The following is a 22,561-nucleotide window of genomic DNA, read 5'->3' on the forward strand; positions in this document are numbered from 1 at the left end:
CCGTAACTTTTCCCATCCGATGCAAAACAACTTCGTTACGAACTCTATCCACCCAACTTATTCGTAGGGTTCTCCGATACACCCAGATTTCAAAGGCTTCCAGTTTCTTGAGAAGTGTATCCATCAAAGTCCAACCTTCGACACCATACAAAAGAGTAGGGAACACATAACATCTCACTAATCAAATTTTCAGACTTAAAGTAATATTGTTTCCACATAACAGATTCTTCATCTTAAAGAATGCAGCTCTGGCCTTCTCTATCCGTATTCTAATTTCTTTGCTCATATCCCAGTTCTCATTTAGATTACAACCAAGGTAAGTGATACTGTTAGTTCTCTCCAGTTGTTCACCATAAGCTGTTACCACTTCCGGTTGTGTTGGCGTTTTACTGACGACCATCACCTTTGTCTTTGCGGTGTTTAGCTTAAGGCCATATTCATCACACATTGTGGTAATCCTATTAATTAGATGTTGAAGTCCTTCGTCGTCCGGTATATTATAAACTGGTTCTCTTTCACAAAGCATTGGGAATATGGTTTACATTCTATATTTAGAAAAATCTTTTACTGCAAGTCTTGTTCAAACTAAACTAAATTAATACACAAAACAAATTAATCTACATATTCTTTTTTTATAGAAATACAGATTCCTGTCGGATTTTTATCAGTGCGGCATGAGTCACTGGTGTCTCGTATATCCGGACCTCTTATCGCATTACAAACATAATTCTCAATTAGCAGTGCGGTACAAGATACATTTGGGTCGAATAATCTTAAAGCCGTAATAAGACCATAAGACCGTATGTTATAAATACATATATCCCTATAAGAATTATCTTGAAAGATGAAAAAAATACAATAAACAAGTGCAATATTAAGTGTTACTTAAAAAATGGTAAGTCATTCATGGGCGTACAGTTAAAAATAAAAGTTTTCAGTGTTCTATTGCTTGACTATTATTATGTGGTATTCTGAAAATGTTGACATTTTTTCCTGGTCTGATCTTCCTCAACTAACGTCATCTTTCTTAAATGGTGAGTTGTGTTGTTCAGGTCTCTTTAAGTGTTTTTGTTGCTATTCATACTTAATGATCTTCTTTAGACAATGTACTAATGTAGTGTTCAAATGTGGCATTGCCTTCATCATGTAGCGCTGATCTTAATTGTCTGATTAGTCGATTATATTTGTGTTCGTCATTAAGATTTCGGCTTCTTGGCCATCTACCTCTTGCTCTTCATTTTTGGACTATTAGTTGTATAATATAATTCGAAGTGTTATTTATGTTTTCTTGATTTGGAATTGTTAATCGTGTAGCTCCATATGAAATAGTAGAAGATGAAAACGGCAGAATATTCATCCATAAAAAAAGGAAACGCGATAAAGATATCTGAAACAACTGTTTTATGTTATAAGAGATGAAATAGTCCGAAATTACCAAAACAGGTGAACAGGGCACTATAAAGAGGAAGTAGAATTAGCTATGAAACAGCTCGAATGGGGAGAAGAAGTAAGCTTAGACCAAATACCAGCAGGAATTATTCAACTGAGAAAAAATATTAAATGGAAAACAATATTCACTCCATTTACAGAAAAGGCGGTGACCGGTGAATAACTTCTAATACCTCTTCATTTGTAATTATATCCACCCAACTTATTTTTAGTATACGGCGGTAGCACCACATCTCAAAGCTTTCAGGATTTTTAACATTCTTCTGTTTAAGAGTCCATGCCTCAACACCGTAAAGCAAAGTACTGAATAGATACTAAGTAGTTAACTAAAAGTGGACGTATGCAAAGAGATGTATGACGTAATTGTATGGTATTCGCTAAATCCTGTCACGTAATATGCCACACATCTCTGTGCGGTAATTCGTTTTATTGCTGCCAGTTTAAGGTGTTATTAGATGCCGCCATGTTTAATTTCTCTCTACCATCGTATTATCTCGGTTAAATCCTATCATTTTAGGCTTCATGTCATGATTAGACCTATAGGACCGGCGATACGCAACTAAGGCTCTTTTGACATAACATATATAGGAGCAAAGATATATACCTAAGGTCGTTTTGACGTGTTGATGTATTTGATTTCTACGTCGTAGTACTCTATTGGTTAAATGGTACCATTTGAGGTACTGTACGTCACAATTGGACAAATAGGATCGAAGATACATAACTAAAGCCCTTTTGCCAGACTTCTTCGTCTTCTAGTTCCATGACCGTTATCGATCGTTGGATATCATGTTGGCTACCATATTTGCCATCGTGACTTTATTGACAGCAGCTCTAAATAACGATGTAGTTGATTTTTCATACCATTGCCTTAGATTTTTCAGCCATGGTGTTCTTCTTCTACCAGGACCACGATTACCTTGGATCTTTCCCTGAATAATCAGATGTAAAAGATTATATTTTTCAGGGTGTCTCATAATATGACCTAAGTATTCCAGCTTGCGTTTCTTTATTATATTAACCAGTTGTGTAGTTTGGTTCAGCCGTCTAAGGACCTCCTCATTTCTAACTCTGTCGACCCAGCTTATTTTCAGTAGTCGTCTGTATACTCACAGCCCTATAATATAATATAACTGTATAGCCTCAGTTAGAGTCCACGCTTCCACTCCACACAGCAATACTAAGATCGTGACTGCAAAGTACGTTTCTCATTTTTACAAAGGCAGCTCGGGCTTGTCTAGTCGGCTTTTAATTTCTGCGGTTGGATCCCAGCTCTCATTGATATTACTGCCGAGATACACGAGTTTCTCTACTCTGTCTAGTGTGGCATCTCCAATTTTTATTCCGTAATCCTGTATATAATTATGTTTGTCTTCGGTTGTCTCCATTAAGGCTTCCTTAAATATTTCCTCCGAATATAAGTTAAAAAATAAAATCGACAATATACAGCATTGTCTCACTATTCTTTTTATATTTATTTCATCCGACAGTTCTTGTTCAACCTTTATTATTGCCACTTGATGCCAGTATAGATTTGTAATTATTCGTAGATCTTTATCGATCAATCCCGCTATTTCCAATATTTCTAGCATTTTGTTATGTCAGATTTTGTCAAAAGCCTTTTGCCAGGCTACTCTATTTAAGTTTTATATCTCATAGTATTCTATTAGTTAAATTCTATTATTTGAGGTACGAAACGTCACGATTTTACTAATAAGACCGCAGATACATAACTAAGGCCCTTTTGACAAGCTGATGTATTTTACATTTCTATCTTATTGTATTCGATTGGTTAAATCCTGTCATTTGCGGTACTGTACGTTATGATTGGGCCACTAAAAACGAAGATACGTAACTAAGGCCCTTTTGACGTGATGCTGTATTTGATTTCTATGTCACTGTATTCTATTGGTTAAGTGGTATCATTTGAGGTATCGTACGTCACGATTGGACTAGTAGGACCGAAGATACATAACTACGGCCATTTTGACATGCTACTCCATTTAATTCCTGTACCTCATTGTATTTTATTTGTTAAATCCTTTCATTTGAGGTACTGCACGTCATGATTGGACTAATAGAACTAAAGATACACAACTAAGGCCCATTTTGACATTGCTCTGCATTTGATATTTCTATCCCATTGTATTCTTTATGTTAAATCCTATCATTAGAGGTACTATACGTCACGATTGGACTAATAGAACCGAAGATACGTGACTACGGCCCTTTTGACATGTTGCTGTATTTAATTTTTTTATTTCATTGTTTTCAGTTGGTTAAATCCTGTCATTTGAGATACTGTACGTCACGATTGGACTTATAAAAACGAAGATATATAATTAAAGCCTTTTTGACAGGCTGCTATATTTGATTTTTCTGTCTTATTGTATTTTATTGGTTAAATCCTATCATTTGAGGGGCTGTACGTCGCGACTGGACGAATTGGAGCGAAGATACAATAGGTAGTTGCAATATATAATAACCCGTTACTTTTAACTAAACATGATGCCAGAATGATTTGTGGGTGAAAAAAATATATATATATTCTTAAATTTACTATTTCGTTGTGGGTAATATTATATTCAACAGCGATGCCAAATTTCTGATGCTAAAATGATTGATAATGAAAGTGGGATATACATTTTCATGTATATAATGGCAGCGAGTAAACGGTAAAACCCTGAACTAAATATATATAATATTTTCACTGTACCATCATTTTAGACTCAAACATTTTCTGGAATAAACTTATATAACTCAGTAAGGGATAAAGAGAGAAAGCAGATATTTTAAAATACCAACACGGTATCAAAACTCTAATCAATGAGATGGTTAAAATTCTTGTAACAGGTACAGGAAAAAAGTTATTAAGGTCTTGTAAAGTAGCGTCGATATACAGATGCTACTTTGCAAGACGATGCTAAATTGATGGTAAAAGCATAATGTATCGATGCGAAAATGATAGTAGGATGTATATATATATATATATATATATATATATATATATATATATATATATATATATATATATATATATAATATATATATATATATATATATATATCTACGGCATTAAGTGAACTCCGCCCATGTTAAAATTCAGGTTCAATTGAGCTCCGTGGTCAAGTGGATACCGATATACGGAGCTCACTTGACAATTCCGTAATATTGGTTCAGTCGATTCATCAACATGTAGAGTTTAATAATTTATAAAAATTTTTTGGAGCCCGTAAATACCCCTGTATCATAAATGTATATCGCTTAGTTCACGTGTATGTATTATAGGGGTCGTTCAGATCTTCTTCATTGTATATTTGAACCATACGTTTATCGGTTTAAGTAAGCTCTGAGAGTTTGGCAACTGTGCGATTATACCGTATATTTTCAACATATACCCTGAACGGTTTATATGGGCTCCTTATTTTTATCTACTGTTTGTAGACAGTGGAATGTCATACGCATTACACTGTGTAACAGAGGATATCATATTACCTGGTATAACTAAGTACTAAAATGTAACTGGTTCTTTAAAAAGCAGGTATGTAGATACAAAAGGATTTTGAGCTTATTATTGAATGGAATGTTCGCTTGCATAGAAAATTTTATTTTTTCTGTATTTTTAAAGATGTTGTTTTTTTATTTAATATAATTTTATTAGTTCAATGCCGAACTTGATGTTTTTTTTAGTTACAGAAATTTCGTAATATATTTTGTTTACGTGAGTATGTCTTTGTACATTTTATGTAAGCATCTGATTATTAAAAACTACTTTTATTTTATCCAATCTTCTGCGATATATTGTATAAAGCTTTTTTAATATTTTAGTTCTGGTCTTATTTGTGTACTACATATGATATCTCGATAAAAGGCTATCTCAAAATAAATATGGTTAAGTGCTACGATAGATATTTTTGTGTTAAAATGGGTAGTAGTGTGCACAAAAAGAAAAAATGGTTAATTTGTCTAACAAGGTATATTCGGCAGCAGAAGCATATAGTACAAGCGTCTATGTTTTAAGGGCGGAAGGACGTGCGCCTCATTTTTAGCTGACAAGCTTGCGAAGAATATTATTTCTGGTCCTCAATTTACCTTTTAGTTTTAAACAATAATCGGTGACTGACCCGGTGTGATACAAACTATTTTCAAGGAATTTATAGGAAGTCTACAGTTCAATGATTTTATGACAAGATTGGATGTTCAGTTTTGTAAAAACGTCTATGTTGAGGAAATTGAAGGAACACCCACGAGTTTTTCAGGGGTTTTGGCTGAAAATTGATTCATAGTTTATTTTTATTGTGCAATATTAGGTGTCTCGTCTATATAATAGAAGTCCTAGTATCTACCGGTATGGATCGTTTGTTTGTGTAAATGTTATAGAGTGTAGGTGCCTTTATGCTACCCCAAGCGAGACCGTTCTTCATCTGCTATTCTTACCAGTGAGTGATACAAAAAATATTCTCTTATTTTGGCATACGCAGACAATGTAAGTGAGTTTGTTATCTAAGGGGATATCATATAGTTTTTGGAGAAATATTCTGTAATTTAAGGTGTCGTATGCGCCATTTAGATTGAAAAATACCACCCCTGATACCGGATATTTTTCGTACCCGGTCTTTTTTTTGCCAGGTTTAAGCAAGGTAACAACTTTGGCTTGTCTCTAAATTTTGGGTATCTCCATAATTTGAATACAGTTGTTCATCATCCGGATAAGCCATTGTAGAGTGTTTTTGGTCCAGGTTTCGTAATAAGCTTTGTGCTCAAATCCTCAATGTCGGTAGTTGTATTATTTTTCATTAAATATGTAGATGGTGGATCCAAGCTCAACATCGTTAAAAGGTTCTCTCGGCTGACTAATTTTGTCCTTTCTTATTTTAAGTTATTCTTTGCTTCTTTTCCGATAGAAATAGCATGTCTATATCTATGATGTGGTTTTCAGCGATCAGCTATATACCAAATACCCTAGGTTAGGCCCTATATGTGTTTCCTGCACTAGAAGTAAGTTACATTCGTGTTTAGCTCATATGTCTGATAAGTTTAAGTAAAGTAAAGTTTCTTGATCTCTAGATATACCCTTAACAGTTATAGACATATGTTATTAGAATAGTTGGTCCTAAAAAGGACCAATTTGACAAAATCATATTAAAGGGGTGACTGAAGAATTAGCCGATTAATTAATTCATCATTACCCGGGGTATGCCCGATTGCGGTGATCTTATTAGTACTTCAATCTTCCTTAACGCTCGTTCTTTGAATCCCATAAGTAATGCCTAATCTTTTACTTTTTATTAAAAATTTAAATTTTACATGCCGTGTATTATTTTTTGACGATATTTCGAATCAGATTTGTATAGTAATAATTTTAGGTATTAAAGAGTCTCTTTATGAAAATTAAATAAGTTTGTGATATCGGTCGCAACTCATATCTAGATAATAACAAAATAAACAGTTAAAATAAGTGTAAACAATTTCAACTACATATATCGGCGACACTGTTCAGGTGATGGGTTTATCACAGATTATCAAAGATTACATTTTAATTCAATGTTCTATTTACGTATTTTCAATATTAAAAAAGTAGGAAAAGACATGTTAATGCTTTTATTTTTTTAAATCTATTCTATTTTCTTTTTAGAGTTCCATCTTTTTTGAACGACCTGTGTTCTTTTTTTAATTGGGCACTTGTCCAAAGCTATGACAAATACTCTGTCCTCTACTATTCTACATTAATATGACTGATTCATTATTTTCTCTAAACACTCTGTCCTCTGCTATTCTACATTAATATGACTGATTTATTTTATCTTTCTTGCAGCAATTTTAATGTTTATCCTGTGTCTTTTTCTTCTTCTTCTTTTTATATAGACATGACTGTCATTTTTCAATGTGCCTCCAGTAAGTTGCCGTTCCATCGTTTTCGTGATCTTCCTACTGATCGTCTTCCTACGGGTTAACCGTCTCTTGCCGTCTTTACTACACTATTTGTTGTCATTCGGCTTATATGATCGTTCCATTCTACTCTTCTATTTCTTAACCAGTTCTTGATGTTCTCCACCTTGCATCTACGTCGTATATCTGTACTTCTAGCTCTGTCCCATAGTGTCTTACCATCAATTTTTCTAAGTGTTTTCATCTCTGATGTTTCTAATAGCCTTTTTGTCCTCTCTGTGTCAGGTCTTGTTTCTGCCTCGTATGTCATTGGTCTGATGACTGTTTTGTAAATTCTGCCTTTCGTTTCTTTCCCGATAGTTTTATTGCTTCATATTGTTTCATTTAGGCAGCCTGCGGCTCTGTTTGCTCTATTCACTGGATCTTCCACTTCAGTTTCGAGCTTTCCGTAGCTAGATAATGTTATGGCTAGATATTTAAACTCCATCACTTTTTCTATTATCTGACCTTTCAGCTCCAATTAACATCTTAGTAAATTTGCTGTTGTAACCATGAATTTTGTCTCTTTTGGAGAAATTAAGATGTTAAATTTTCTGGCAGTTATATGAAATTGGTGCAGCATACGTTGTAAATCATCTTCATTTTGAAAGAGTAGAATTGCGTCGTTTGCACAGCAGATTATTTTAATTTGTTTTTCTTCCATTTGGTATCTTTTTTTAGTTCTTACTTTTTTATTATTTCATCCATAATCAGGTTGAACAATAGAGGACTCAGGAAATATCCCTGTCTTATCCCATTATCAGCTTTATTAGGGTCGGTTGGTTCTTCTTCTACTTTTACTTTTATTGTGTTATTTTGGTATATATTTTCGGTCGTTTTGATTTTTCCTAGAGGTATCTCTCTTGCGTACAATAAGTGGATAACGTTTTTTAATTTGTGTTTCTTTTGCATATAATTATTTCTTCTGTGTATTAAACATACGATTACGAAGACTGATTAATTTATCTAACACGAATTATACAACTTCACCAATAGTACATATTTCTGAATGTTTTATCTCCTATTTAGAGGTAATATGTAATTAATATAAGTGGAGTTAGTGTCAAATTTGCAATGATCTTTATAAGTAATAGCTTACTGACTGTACTTTACATGTTCAGTTCACATAAATAAACCTTGTCCCTTCAGAAAAGAGCGATTCGAATGGTAAAGTTTACTAAGAAAGTGTAATAAGTCTTGTACCACCCCACATGCACACAAGTTAACCGGTGTTTGCAGGCCAGAGTCCTCCTGGCAGATTTAAGAAAGATAACTACCATAAGGAAGTTCCTTTCGAGGGATCAGATGGCGAGGAGCAGCTTATTTTGGTTTGTATATCTTGCAGATTTGTTGATATAGCCATTTTTTTCTTGATTTTAGTCATAAAATGGGCTGATATTCGTGGAGTGGATGTTACGAATCTGGACTTTGTTTCTTTTGCTCTCTAGTTAATTATCTTCGGATATTAGGTGGATTGATAGCTACGATATTATAGAGCTTATGTATGTATGTGAGTCTTAATATTTGCTGAATTTGGCTGACATTTATAACTAAATCTACGTGTTAAATATGTGTTGGTGTCACTTATACTATCAAGGTATATTAGGCAGCAGAAGCATAGAGTTCAAGCGTCTACGTTTTAAGGGTGGAAGGATGTGCTTCACATTTTTAGCTGACAAGTTTGCAGAGAATATTATTTTCTGGTTCTAGTTTGGCATTTGATTTTAAAAAAAGTACTGTGAATGACAAAGTGTAATAAAAAACTATCTTCAAGCTATTTATAGCAAGTCCAGAGTTTAAGGATTTCATGACACTATTGGTTCAGGTATATATTCAGATTTGTGAAAGTGTTAGGGACATTGAAGGAGCACACCTGACTTTTTTCGGGGTTTGGCTTAAAATTGAGTTATAATCTATTTTTAGGTATGATTTAGATTTTTCTCCACTTCACCAACAAAAGTTTTTGGCTGTGCAACAATAGATAATGTATCGTCTACATAATAAGAGTCCTAGTATTTACTGGTATGAGTTGTGTAAATGTTATACAGAGTAGGTGCCATTACAGGACCCCAAAGAGACAGTTATTCTACGTTCTCCATCTGCTATTCTTACCATTGAGTGATACGAAAAATTTTCTGTTGTGTAGGCATACGCGGATAATACAAGTGAGTTTATTACCTCAGGGGATATTACATAAATTCTGGAGAAATACCCTATAATTTAAGGTGTCGTAAGCGGCATTAAGATTAACAAATACCACTCCTCATACCTGATATTTTTCGTACTTCTCTTTGCTGTGTTGGGCAAGATTTAGTATTTGTGACGTATATGATTTAACCTGTCATATATAGCTACTTTTTTTTTTAATTTGAGTTTTTCTTCTATTATCGATTTATATTAAGGATCATGTGCAGAAGTATTTTGTATAGCTGACAAAATAAATAGATATATTGGCCGATAGCTTTTGTGGTCGTTGTAGTTTTTGCCAGGTTTAAGCAAGGCAACAACTTTGTCTTTGCTTTGCTTGTCTAAAGACTTTGGATATTAGCCATTGTTGTATTTTTGGTTCAAATTTTAGAGTTAGTTTTGTGCTCAGATCCTCAGCCAGGAGCCGTAATATTGTTCATTATATACGTGGATAGCGGATCCAAGCTCAACATCGTTGAAAGGTTCTCTCAGCTGACTGGTTTTGTTTTCTTTCATTATAAGTGTTTCTTTGCTTCTTTGCCTGCATTTAATATGTAATTTTCAGCGATCAGCTTAATACCAAATACCATAGGATTGGCCATCTATGTGCTTCCTGCATTTTGTTAAGTGCATATGTAAAGTGGAGTGTCTTTATCTCTAGATATACTCTTAATATTATTACACATAATTAGAATATTTATAGACCAAAAATATCCTGGCTTAAAAACCTAAGGGAATGGTTTGAAAGCAGTAGTGCAGAACTTTTTAGAGCGGCAGTCAACAGAGTCCGTATAGCCATGGTGATTTCCAACCTTCGATAGAAGATGGAACTTAAAGAAGAAGGTGGAAAATAGCATAAACTATCTACGTAATAAATCCCATTAACCTGTTAGTAATGGATAACCAGATATATTTAAAAAGATTAAGTGCCTTTCTTTTTATTTTGGATTTTGAATTTTGCATAACTAGAGCAAGCGACTAATTTTTGTGTATTAGTTTTGCATCAGTAGACCAAGCGCCTCTTGCGAGCGTTTTAATGATTGTAAATCGAATATTTGGCAACATATTATGTACATAAACGTTGTTAACAATGGTGACGTTGGCAACTTGTTGAGGCGTTTAGATTAAGAAGTAGTGGCAGTTATTGCTTAAATTTTTCTATAATAGTCACATTACAGAAGAGCTAACACAGAAAGAGAATACCTAACAAAAGACATAACACTAAGTAAAATGTATGAATTGTATAATAAAGAAGCAGATAATGACCTTGTTAAATTTTCGTTTTACAAAAAAATGTTTTTAACACGATTTAATCTTCAAAGAAAAAAGTTGAAAAAAGTTACTTGTAGTAGATGTGATTGTTTTGAATTAGAAATTAAAAATTGCGCAGATAACGAAAAATTAAACAAGTTAAAAAAAGAAAAAATGTGCAATTAGAAGAAGCTGAAAATGCACAATCTAGAAGAAAACTAGACATGAAGATAAGCAACTATTAACCAGAAGTGGAAACCTTTTGATTTGATTTAAAGAAAAACTCTTCCCCTTCCGAGAATTCTAATAAATATTGTATATTATAAGCGTCAATTATGTATTTACAATCTTGGTATCCATAGCGCCAAGGATAACAAAGGTCATTGTTATATTTGGATAAAAGGTGAAGCTGGTCGGGGAGCCCAGGACGTAGGCATTTGTCTTAAGAAACATATTGAAGAAAATGTTACTTCTGCAAGACATGTAATTTTTTGGTCAGACTCTTGTGGCGGCCAAAACCGCAACAACAAAATAGTTTTGATTCTGAAAACGATTTTGGAAACTCATCCTACCATTGAAAAATTACATTACGCTATTTCCTTCCTAGTCATAGCTTTTACCCAATGGTAGTGATTTTGGAGATTTTGAAAATGCCCTAAAATTTCAACAACGTTTATATATCGTTGATGATTAAATAAACGTGATGAAAAAATCCCGTAAAAAGAAACCACTAGTAGTTCACGGAATGAAAAAAAAAGAATTCGTTGGAACAAAGAAGATAGAAACGATGATTACAAACCGTAAGTCAGACATAGAAAAGAGTAAGGCTGGTTTAAAACAAGAGAAATTTAAATAAGAAAGGATATACCACTCATTATTTTTATAAAAACTTAACACTAGTGAAGTTGAAGTAAATCTTTACAAGGATTTTTAAAAAGGACGGCCTGTTGCAATGCAATCCGTAAGTAACCACTTGATTCCTCTTTGGCCCACAGGCAAGCCACTTTTTGTGCCTAAGCTTAACGACAATCTTTAACGCACCTAATACCAAATGATGCAAAACCTTTGTATTGCTCTCTTTTCAGAAACAATACAATAGAAGACGACATTAAAAGATTTTATATTTTTATTAATTTCTTAAGTAATATAAAATATTCAAAAACAACGACTATTTTTGTCATACCCAAAAAGAAATAATATCTTGTGGCCTACCAATAATTCACTAAAAGTGATATTTTAGTTACTCATCACTAGACCAAACGACCTCCATGTCGCTTGGTCTACTGATGTATAACACAATTACACAATGTGGCGAAAATCGTAAGTCGACCAAAAGACTTTTTTTTTGTTTTTCTTTAATATTGGACAAGTTACTAATTCGCACTTATAAGAAACATAAAAAACTGTATTCGAAAACAAAAAATTACGACAATTGTAACATATAGTGAATTTTAATAGAGTGAAAACTTTAAAGTCAAATATCTCAAAATCATATTTTGGCGCTTGGTCAAGTGATGAATTACGCCGTCCATATAAAATTACGAGACAATATTCATATGCTGTGGACAAATCGTCATATTTGCGTTATATTGATATGTATACGACAATCAGCTGTAAAAGTCATTGCCTTTTTTTTGCCGTATCATATTTTAGCATAAAATTTTAAGCTTTTAGTCTTTTGATTTATTTTGTAGTATGTTAACTAAACCGGTTTAGTTTGCGTGAAATGAATCCACAATTCGTCTAATAATATTATGTTTTTAAAACAGTTGTGTTTTTATGCTCATCCGTTCACTTTTTGTAAAGCAGTCTGTGTAAATATTAGGGATTTACTTATATAATCTTTTTGTATATATAATTTGTTTATTGATTTTACTTTTTAGATAAAGTTTCATAATTATAGTCCTCTTGCTTTTATTATCTATGGTAATACATATACATACCCAATTCGAAAGGGAGAAAACCAGCGGTTTTTAGATTAAACATAGACATTCTTCTCTCTATCTCCCTCTATGTTATATAAAGATCATCGTCATCGCATAGTCAAAACACAGCAAGATTCTATTGCCTTTTCTTCTTTTTTGTCTCCTCATTTCTATTGTAAACTAAGCCACGTAAATGACATTTTAAAAATTTATGTCCATATTTCTGAAGTGCCTCTCCTGGGATAATTTTTTTAAGCCTAGTTCGTTTGATTGCAAGTAATTGATTTGATAGCTTCCAACAGAGAAGTATTGATTGTAGGTAGAATAGCAAGTGTTGATAAATATGATGGGTCGGTAGGTAGTCTCATTATTCCTAAATCTGATCATATGTTACCTCCACCCTTCATTTGTAATCATCGTCTAGTGGCATTCTCCCAATTTAACTTGGTAATGCAGTTATTGAGAGAGCCTTTGGATATAGCTAGCTGAACGTTGGAGTTGAGATTGAGTTTCTTGTACGACATTGCTATCTTTATATATGTGTTTGACATTGGCATTAGTTCCGTTCGTATTGGTTAGTACTCGGACCTTTGTAAGTCGGAAAATACCTCTGATGGCTTTTCTAGCAATCCTGATTCCTGATCTAATTAATACGTTCTTGTCACATATCCACACATTAGCACTGGTTTAATCACTGTTTTATATATCCTGCTTTTAGAGATTCGTATTAGACTTCTGGATTTAAAAGTGTTATAAGGGTTATATATATATACATCAATTAGCTACCTGAATATTCCCTTTTATTTCTTATGTGACAACGTTATCTACGATATCTAAAACGCTGCAATGTTTCAAAATGATATGGCTTTATCGTATGGCGTTACGTTATGTCCCACTCTACATCCTCTCTTTTGTATGTTAAAGAACATTTATTTGATTTTTTTATTAGTGACTATTAGACCATTTTTTGCTGCTAATAGCATTATTTTATAGCATTCTAATATTTAATTTATGGATTAAATCCAGATAGCAAATAGATATTCTTCACTTTCTCGAAGAAATATTATTCTAACACACAAAATTAATAAATTGCCAAAACCTTCCTTGCATATTCTGTTCACTTATGAGGGGCAGCAATATCAGTACCAAAATAAGGCGTATAGTTCTGGACTGGCTAATTGTTGGATAATAGGAAGCATGAGTCTAGCAGTTTTATTGCTTTCGGGACTGCACCAGGTATCGGGGAGCAGAAATATCATTACCAAGTTATTGCATATAGGAATTGTTGCTCGAACTTTATTAATATTAACATCATTTAATCTTCGCTTATCCACTGCTGGGCATAGATCTCCCTCATAATTTTCCATCTATTTCGATCTTGTGCCTTTTGCATCCAATTCCTATGATAACGTTTTAGATCGTCAGTCCAACGTGTTGGTGGACGACCTCTGCTTCGGTAGGGATCATCTCTTGGTCTCCATTTTAGTATCCGCTTGTCCATCTATTATCTGTCATTCGAGCCACGTGACCTGCCCAGTTCCATTTCAGTGTTGCTGCTCTCATAAACTGCATCAGCCACTCCAGTTCTTTGTCGTAGCTGGCGATTTGGGATCTTGTCTCGTAGTGAAATGCCCAACATAGCACGCTCCATCGCCCTTTGACACACACTGATCTTTTGAACTGTTCTCCTTGTCATGGTCAACGTTTCCGCACCGTAAGTTAACACTGGCAAAACACACTGATTAAACGTTTTTCTTTTAAGGTATATTGGTATATCAGACGATTTGAAAATATGGTTCAGCTTGCCGAAGGCTGCCCAAGTCAGTCTTATATGACGGAGAATCTCAACGGTTTGGTTATCTTTTCCTATGCGAATCTCATGACCTAGGTATTTATGGGCGATTACCTGGTCTATGGATCTTGTTCCTACGCATATATCTTCGCTGACTACAAGATTTGTCATCATCTGGGTTTTAGATATATTTATTTTCAATCCCCCTTCTAGCGAGGAAAGGTAGAGCTGATTTAAAAGTTCTTTGGCCTCATCTATCCTATCAGCTATTAGTACAATATCATCTGCAAACCTTAGATGGCTAAGCTTTTCTCCGTTTATATTTATGCCCTTGTCGGTCAGTTTTGCCCTTTTACATATATATTCCAAAAGCGTAGTGAACAGTTTCGGTGATATGGTGTCCCTCTGGCGTACTCCTCGTTGTATCGGGAATTTCTGGGTTTGACGATCACCCACTCTAACACTGGCTATTGCGTTTTGGTATATGTGTTTAATTAAACACATTATTAAATAACACTATATTTCCTAGTAAAATCATCATGACTTTACAATAAGACAAATTTTCGATTGTTGGTTATGGAAATATCATGTACATAACACCGGGTTCCCTATGTGGATATCCAGCAAAATCCTTATACTCATGATACGGGAAACAAAAAACCAAAGATGAAAATATGCACCAAGAAACACTGAGTTATAAAACAGTCGAATAAAATATAAATTCTCGATTCAAATATTCAAAAAATTAATGAACATCTTACTAAAATAGAAATGAGGCCTATTTAAGATGTAATCCATTAACGGGCCAACGTACAAAGCACTCCTAGCATGTGCTAATGATATAGATCTCATAAGAAACTCTCCCGTCCGCAAAAATCTTCAATAAAGTGAAGAGAGCACGAAAAACGTTTTACTTAAAATCAACGAAATGAAAACCAAATACAAGCGAATAAGCAGAAGAGACCAATTTAATAAATCTTGATAAAATATTAAAGTTAACAACTACAATTTCATTAATATGGAACACTTTAAATATTTTAGATAAATAATCACGGTTAATAATAATGCCACTAAAGAAATACAGATCATAATTTAAACTTTTTACCTATTTTAATACATAGATGCGAATCATGGACAATGACTAAAACAGATAAAGAAGAACTACGAATATTTGAAAGGAAAATAATAGGAAAATTGTTTTAACCTCATTATCATATCGCTACAAATCGGTATAGAACAAGAACACATACTGAATAAAGAAAGCTCTTATAACGATATTGTTTCTTCTTCTTCAAGTGCCATCTTCGTTCCGAAGGTTGGCGATCATCAGGGCTATACGTATTTTCGAAACTGTTGACCGAAACAATTCGTTGCTGCTACAGCTATACCATTCCCGTAGATTCTTTAGCCAGGAGTTTCGTCTTCTTCCTATGGACCTTTTTCCTGCTATTTTCCTTTGCATAATTATTCGAAGCAGGTCATATCTTTCGCCTCTTGTAATGTGTCCCAAGTATTGCAGTTTTCGTTTTTTGATCGTAAATATGACTTCCTTTTCTTTATTCATTCTTCTCAAGACCTCGACATTTGTGACTCTCTCGGTCCATGATATTCTCAGGACTCTGCGATACATCCACAGTTCAAATGCCTCTAATTTTTTGGTATCAATCTTTTTCAACGTCCATGACTCCATTCCGTAGAACAGCACAGAAAGTACGTAACATCTCATCAGGCGAAGTTTCATTTCAAGGCTCAAATCTCTTCCGCAGAACACTCTCTTCATTTTAGTGAATATGGATCTGGCTTTTTCTATTCTTATTTTGATTTCTGCTGAGCTATCGTTGTCTTCATTTATGAAACATGTCTAATAAAAACATTAATAAAAACACCATTTATTTTAATACCTACGGATTGCTCAGAGAGTGTTCTATTCATTACGTCTTCGGAATAGAGATTAAACAGGGTTGGTGACAGTATACACCCTTGTCTCACACCTCGCTTTATTTCGATTTCTTCAGTGGTATTATTCTCTACTCTCACTACTGCTTTCTGATTGTAGTACATATTTGCTATTAGTCGGATGTCTCGTTTATCTAAATTCTTTTCTGTCAGGAGTCTGATTAGGTGATCATGCCGCACTTTATCAAAGGCCTTGTTGTAATCTATGAAACACATGAATACATCTTGATTTATGTCAAGACATCTTTGAGACATAACGTTCAGTGCAAACAACGCCTCCATTGTTCCAAGTCCATTTCGGAATCCAAACTGGGTATTATTGATGTCCATTTCCAGTTTTCTGTGTACTCTAGAGTGTATAATTTTCAGAAATATTTTCAGTACATGGCTCATCAGACTGATTGTACGGTAATCACTGCATTGTTTGGCATTTATCTTTTTTGGTATAGTAACAAAGGTGGATAAAAGCCATTCTTGTGGTATTTTTCCTGATGTATAAATGCTATTGAAAAGATTAACTAAAATGTGAATCGAGTCTTTTTCTATTAGTTTAAGGATTTCCGTTGGTATTTCATCTGGACCTGGGGCTTTACCATTTTTCATTCTTGTTGATATTGTTTAGGAAAATAAATTGTTTAACGTAGATCGGACACATGCATAGACGCCAAGATGTCAAACTTGTAAAACTGGTATGGAAGGAAGTTAGCACAGAAGAATGCCACTTGGGCGTCTCAGTATGCAATGAAGAGAAAACATCCAATCATATCTCAAAAAATTAACATCGTGAAGGTTCTTCTTTGAACCCCATAACAAATGGCTAATCTTTTACTTTTCATTAAAAATTTAAATTTTAATAAGCCACGTAAATACCGTTTTAAAAATTTATGTCAATATTTCTGAAGTGCCTTTCCTGGGATAACTTTTTTTATTCTGGTTTGTTTAATTACATGTAATTGATTTGATAGTCCCCAACAGATGAGTATTGACTATAGGTAGGATAGCAGGTAGTTGAACAGGCATATGTTGATAAATATGATGGGTCGGTAGATAGTCTCATGATTCCTAAATCTGACCTCATGTTACCTTCCCCCTTCATTTGTGGAAGTCCTAAGGACATTTTTTCTCTTGGGGCATCCTCCCAATTTAACTTGGCAATGCAGTTATTATAAAGCCTTTGGATATAGCCAGCGCAACTTTAGCATTGAGATTTAGCTTCTTGTACGATGTTGCTGTCTTTACATACGTGTTTGACCTTGGCATTATTTCCGTTCGTTAATGGTTAGTACGCGGACCTTTGTAAGTCGGAAACTACTTCTGATGGCTTTTCTAGCAATCCTGATCTAATTAATACCTGAGTTTCACGTACATTGTTTTGTCAGCGTTCTCGTCACATATCCACACATTAGCACTGGTTTAATCACTGTTTTATATATCCTGATTTAAGAGAGTCGTATTAGACTTCTGAATTTAAAAGTATTATAAGAGTTATGTATACATCAGTTAGCTACCTGAATATTCCCTTTTATTTCTTATGTTACAAAGTTATCTACGATATCTAAAACGTTTCAATTCTTTAAAATTATATGGGTTTATTGTTACGTTATGCCCTTCTCTACGTCATCTCTTTTGTATGTTAAAGAACATTTATATGCTTTATTACTGACTATTAGACCGTTTTTTTTTAGCTAATATCATTATTTTATAGCATCCCATTATTTAATTTATGGATTAAATCCGGATAGCAAATTGATATTCTTCACTTATGACATTCTGCAATTATTGTTGGATAGCCCAAAATTGACGAAGTAAGTCTAAAACGTGAATCACAAAAAACTTTTATTATCCAATAACTTCGAGTCTTTATCGCGGTTAATCAATTTCTTCCTTTAAAAAAACGTTTTTTGGCTTATTTCAGATACCCCTGAAGATGCTCTAGGGAGCGAAAGTACTTGGGCAAGATTTAATTAATAAAACTGTGCTCGATATCTGCCTTTATTTTATCAAAGTTCATTTATTCGAGCATTCAACCTTGTATCTATTTTTTTTATTGTGTTTAAGATATGATTTAGATTTTTTTCCACTTCAGCAACAAAAGTTTTTGGTTGTGCAACAGGAGATGTATTGTCTACGTAATAAAAGTCCTAGTATTTACTGGTACGGGGTGTGTTAATGTTTTATTATCGGTAAACTTATATTAAGGATTATGTGCAGAAGTATTTTATATAGCTGACAAAATAAATATATTGACCGATAGCTTTTGTGGTCGTTGGAGTTTTTGAAGGTTTAAGCAAGGTAACAACTTTGTCTTTGCTTTGCTTGTCTGCAGACTTTGGATATCAGTAATTGTTGTGTTTTTGGTACAAATTTTATAAGCTTTGTGCTCAGATCTTCAGTCAGTAACCGTAATATTGTTCATTATATAGGTAGATAGTGGATCCAAGCTCAACATAGTTGAAAGGTTCCCTCAGCTGGCTGGTTTTGTCCTCTCTCATTTAAGTTTTTCTTTACTTATTTGCCAGCAGAGATAGCACTTTTACATTTATTATGTGTTTTTCAGGAATCATATTAATACCAAATACCCTAGGTTTGGCGCTCTATATGTTTCCTGCACTAGAAATACGTCACATTTGTGCTAAGCACCCTTAATATTTATAGACCTAATTAGAATAGTTGGTCCTAAAAAGGCCGATTTGACAAAACTCATATTGAACGGGTGATTAGCCGATTAATTAATTGTTCATTACCCAGGGTACGTCCGATTGCGGTGGTCTTATTAGTACTTAAATTTTCGTAAAGGCTTCTCTTTTGAACTCCATAATAAATGGCTATTCTTTAACTTTTCATTAAAAATTTAAATTTTACATACTGTTGATGTATGTTTTACATACATACAAGAGGTACCTTGTAGACAACATGTGCTTAATTAGGAACGAATTGAGATACATAATCAGAAGACGACAAAGGAAAATCTATATAATATATAATAATCTATATAAATGTATACCATTTTTAACAATGCATATTTATAGCGCATTTCCAGAGCCAACGTGCTAATTGTATGTAAAATGAAACTTTTTAAGGTTTTTAATGTTTGTATGAAAGATGAAACCGTATGACACATAACCGTGAAATTTATATACCAACCTATAAATCTCTTTTAAAAGAATACTGACACCTACACATTATCACAATACTACATATCATAATACTAAGAAATTTGTTATTTTAATCTAGGAATAGGCTTTATAATTTACGAGAGATTTAATTTAATGTATTTAAAATTTTACAGGATCCGGTATAGATATATTAGATATTCTTTTAGATTTTTTAGATATATTATTTCTTCAACACTGAAGTTAGTCCAATCTCTGATATTTCTCTGCCAGATTTTGTCTTTCTTCCCAAGACTTTTCTTCCCTCTACTCTTCCTTGCATGATGACGCATAGAATAGAGTATTTATCGTTTCGAACTGTAGCCCAGATACGATGTCCAGATAGACAATTCGTCTTAACGCTTCTTCGTTTGAGACTTTTACAGTCCAAGGAATTTTAAGAATACGCCTATATAGCCACATTTCGAATGCCTTTAATTTTTTTACAGATTTGGCTGTCAGGGTCCAAGCTTCTACCCCATATAGCAGTTGCGACCATACATAACATTCGACGATCTCAGTCTAATAACCACACTCAATTTCTTATTTGTAAACATTGACTTTTATCTGTTTAGTTTAGTCCTATCATTTTGCTTTATCTGTTAATGATTTCTATAAGAATTTGTAAATCCTCTATATTTTCTGTCATAATTGGGGTTTAGTCTGCAAATTTTATGTTATTAATGATGCTCACTCCATTCCTTACTTCTTTCCCATAGTGTCTCCTAAAATATTAGTTGACAACACACATCTCTGGCTGACTCCTTTTTGAATTTCTGCTTGATTTGTCTCTCTATCTTTCACCCGCATGACCGCTGTTTGATTTTTGTAGATTTTTTAGTAAATTAATATCTTGGTATCTAGGTGTATGTATTTTAATGCATGTATGGGCTTACCAGGTTGAACTATGTCAAATACTTTTGAAAATCTATATTAGATATGAATACGTTTTCATTATAATCTCTGCATTTTTGTAATAGTACCACCATTGCGCACAATTCCTCTTTTGTTCCCAATCCACTTCTAAATCCAAACTATGTGTTGTCCAATTGTTCGTCACATTTTTTATTGACAGGCGATTTAATGTTGTTATTAATCGGATGACATTTGTGACTTTTATTAAATTTTGATAATCGTCGACAAATCAAATCTTTTAGTGACATATTATTCTTTTAATTTTTAGTTCTCATTTAATGTCTATCTTTTGTTAGTTATTTTTAGAGTAAATATATGATGACTGACATTATTCCCACTTGATTCTTTTGTTTCAGTTATTGCTCTAGCCTAATTTGACATTTTCTTTCTTCAAATCATCAAATTTTCATGGTTTGTTTATATTTCGTTATAGTAAAATTCATATTTTCCACTAAGCCTAACATAAGAAGCAGCAGTGTCATCAAACCAAAATAATCCAGTTGTGCATTACGTTTTTGCTGATCGATTTACAAGTAAATTTTAACAAACACATCAAATTGATCATCCTTTTTACTTTCGTATACGATCATACTTCTCCAAATTGAATTTTCAATTTTCAAAAACTTATGATACCTCCTCAATCCATAACCCTGCGCCATGGACAATATCTGTTCCGGCTATCGACATCAAAAAAACCTAAGAAATCAGAGATATCGTCAACCGTCATTAAACAAAAGTTTCGTACACTATTAAACAGATATGGCAATACCTACAGCGTATACACCGATGCATCAAAAAATGAAGACAGAGTTGGAGCAGCAATTTATTCGGAAGACATCTCAGTTAGTTTCCAATTGTCGTCAATTACAACCATCTTTTCGGCTGAATTATTTGCAATTCTAAAAGCACTATCGTTAATACAAAACAAAAACCAAGAAATATGTATAATAATCACAGATTCTCTAAATTCATTTTCCTCACTGACTCAATTATACTGTGACAACCCCCTTCTACTTCTTAGTAAAAAAGAACATAAAAACATTTCAAATAAGAAAATCCAAGTTCATTTTTTATGGGTACCTTCTCATGTCAGAATTGAAGGTAACGAAGTTGTAGATAAACTAGCTAAAAACGCACCAAATAACCTAATGTCCGAAGAAAGTAACATATTGGTACAAAACGATTTAAACTATAAACTTATACTACAAAAAATAATTCAAAAATGGCAACAAACTTGGAACAACACTCCATCAAGGCTATATGAAGTCAACAAACATCCGCATCTTTGGAAACCAAAAATAAAAGACAGAAGACTGCCCTAGAAGAAAATACAGATACTAAAAGAATAATTTCTTATTTTAAAGACTGTCAACTTCTTCATATAATTTAAAACATACATTGTAATACACACATTATTATTATTAAATAGGAACCAATGTATATACACTATTTGTATCAACTGTAACATTAATCTAAATACGCTAATGCCTCTGCGTGGTAGATGCGTTTAAAAAATAGGTATTTATATTAGACTATAGATTATATTAGATTTATATTAGATTAGATATTCAGTTTTGTGAAAGCGCCTGTCTTAGACAAATTGAAGGAGCGCTCCTAAGATTTTTCGGGGTTTGGCTTAAAATTAATTCGTAGTTTATTTTATTATATTTAAGGCAATCATTTAGATTTTTTTTCACTTCAGCAACAAAAGTTTTGGTTGTGCAATGTATCGTCTACATGAAAGTCCTAGTATCTACTGTTATCGGTTAATCATTTGTGTAAATGTAATACAGTGTAGGTGCCATTACGCTACCCCAAGCGAGACCATTCATCTGCGTTCTTCATCTTACCATTGAATGATACGAAAAATCTTCTATTCTGTAGATATACGCGGATAAAACAAGTAATGTTTTTATCCAAGGCGATGTCATGCAGCTTTGGAGAAATGTTCTCTTATTTAATATGTCGTAAGTGGCATTTATATTGACAAATACCACCCCTGATAC

At 33.4% G+C, this 22,561-nt stretch overlaps 1 protein-coding gene across 3 annotated transcripts in view; it reads left to right on the forward strand.

Moving 5' to 3' along the window:
- LOC140436944 (prostatic acid phosphatase-like) overlaps window positions 1-22,561 on the forward strand; it is a 124,789-nt gene that overhangs the window by 71,854 nt on the left and 30,374 nt on the right. The gene's annotated exons all lie outside the window — the stretch shown is intronic.

This window comes from Diabrotica undecimpunctata, chromosome 3 (assembly GCF_040954645.1).
Source record: "Diabrotica undecimpunctata isolate CICGRU chromosome 3, icDiaUnde3, whole genome shotgun sequence".
Lineage (NCBI taxonomy): Eukaryota > Metazoa > Arthropoda > Insecta > Coleoptera > Chrysomelidae > Diabrotica > Diabrotica undecimpunctata.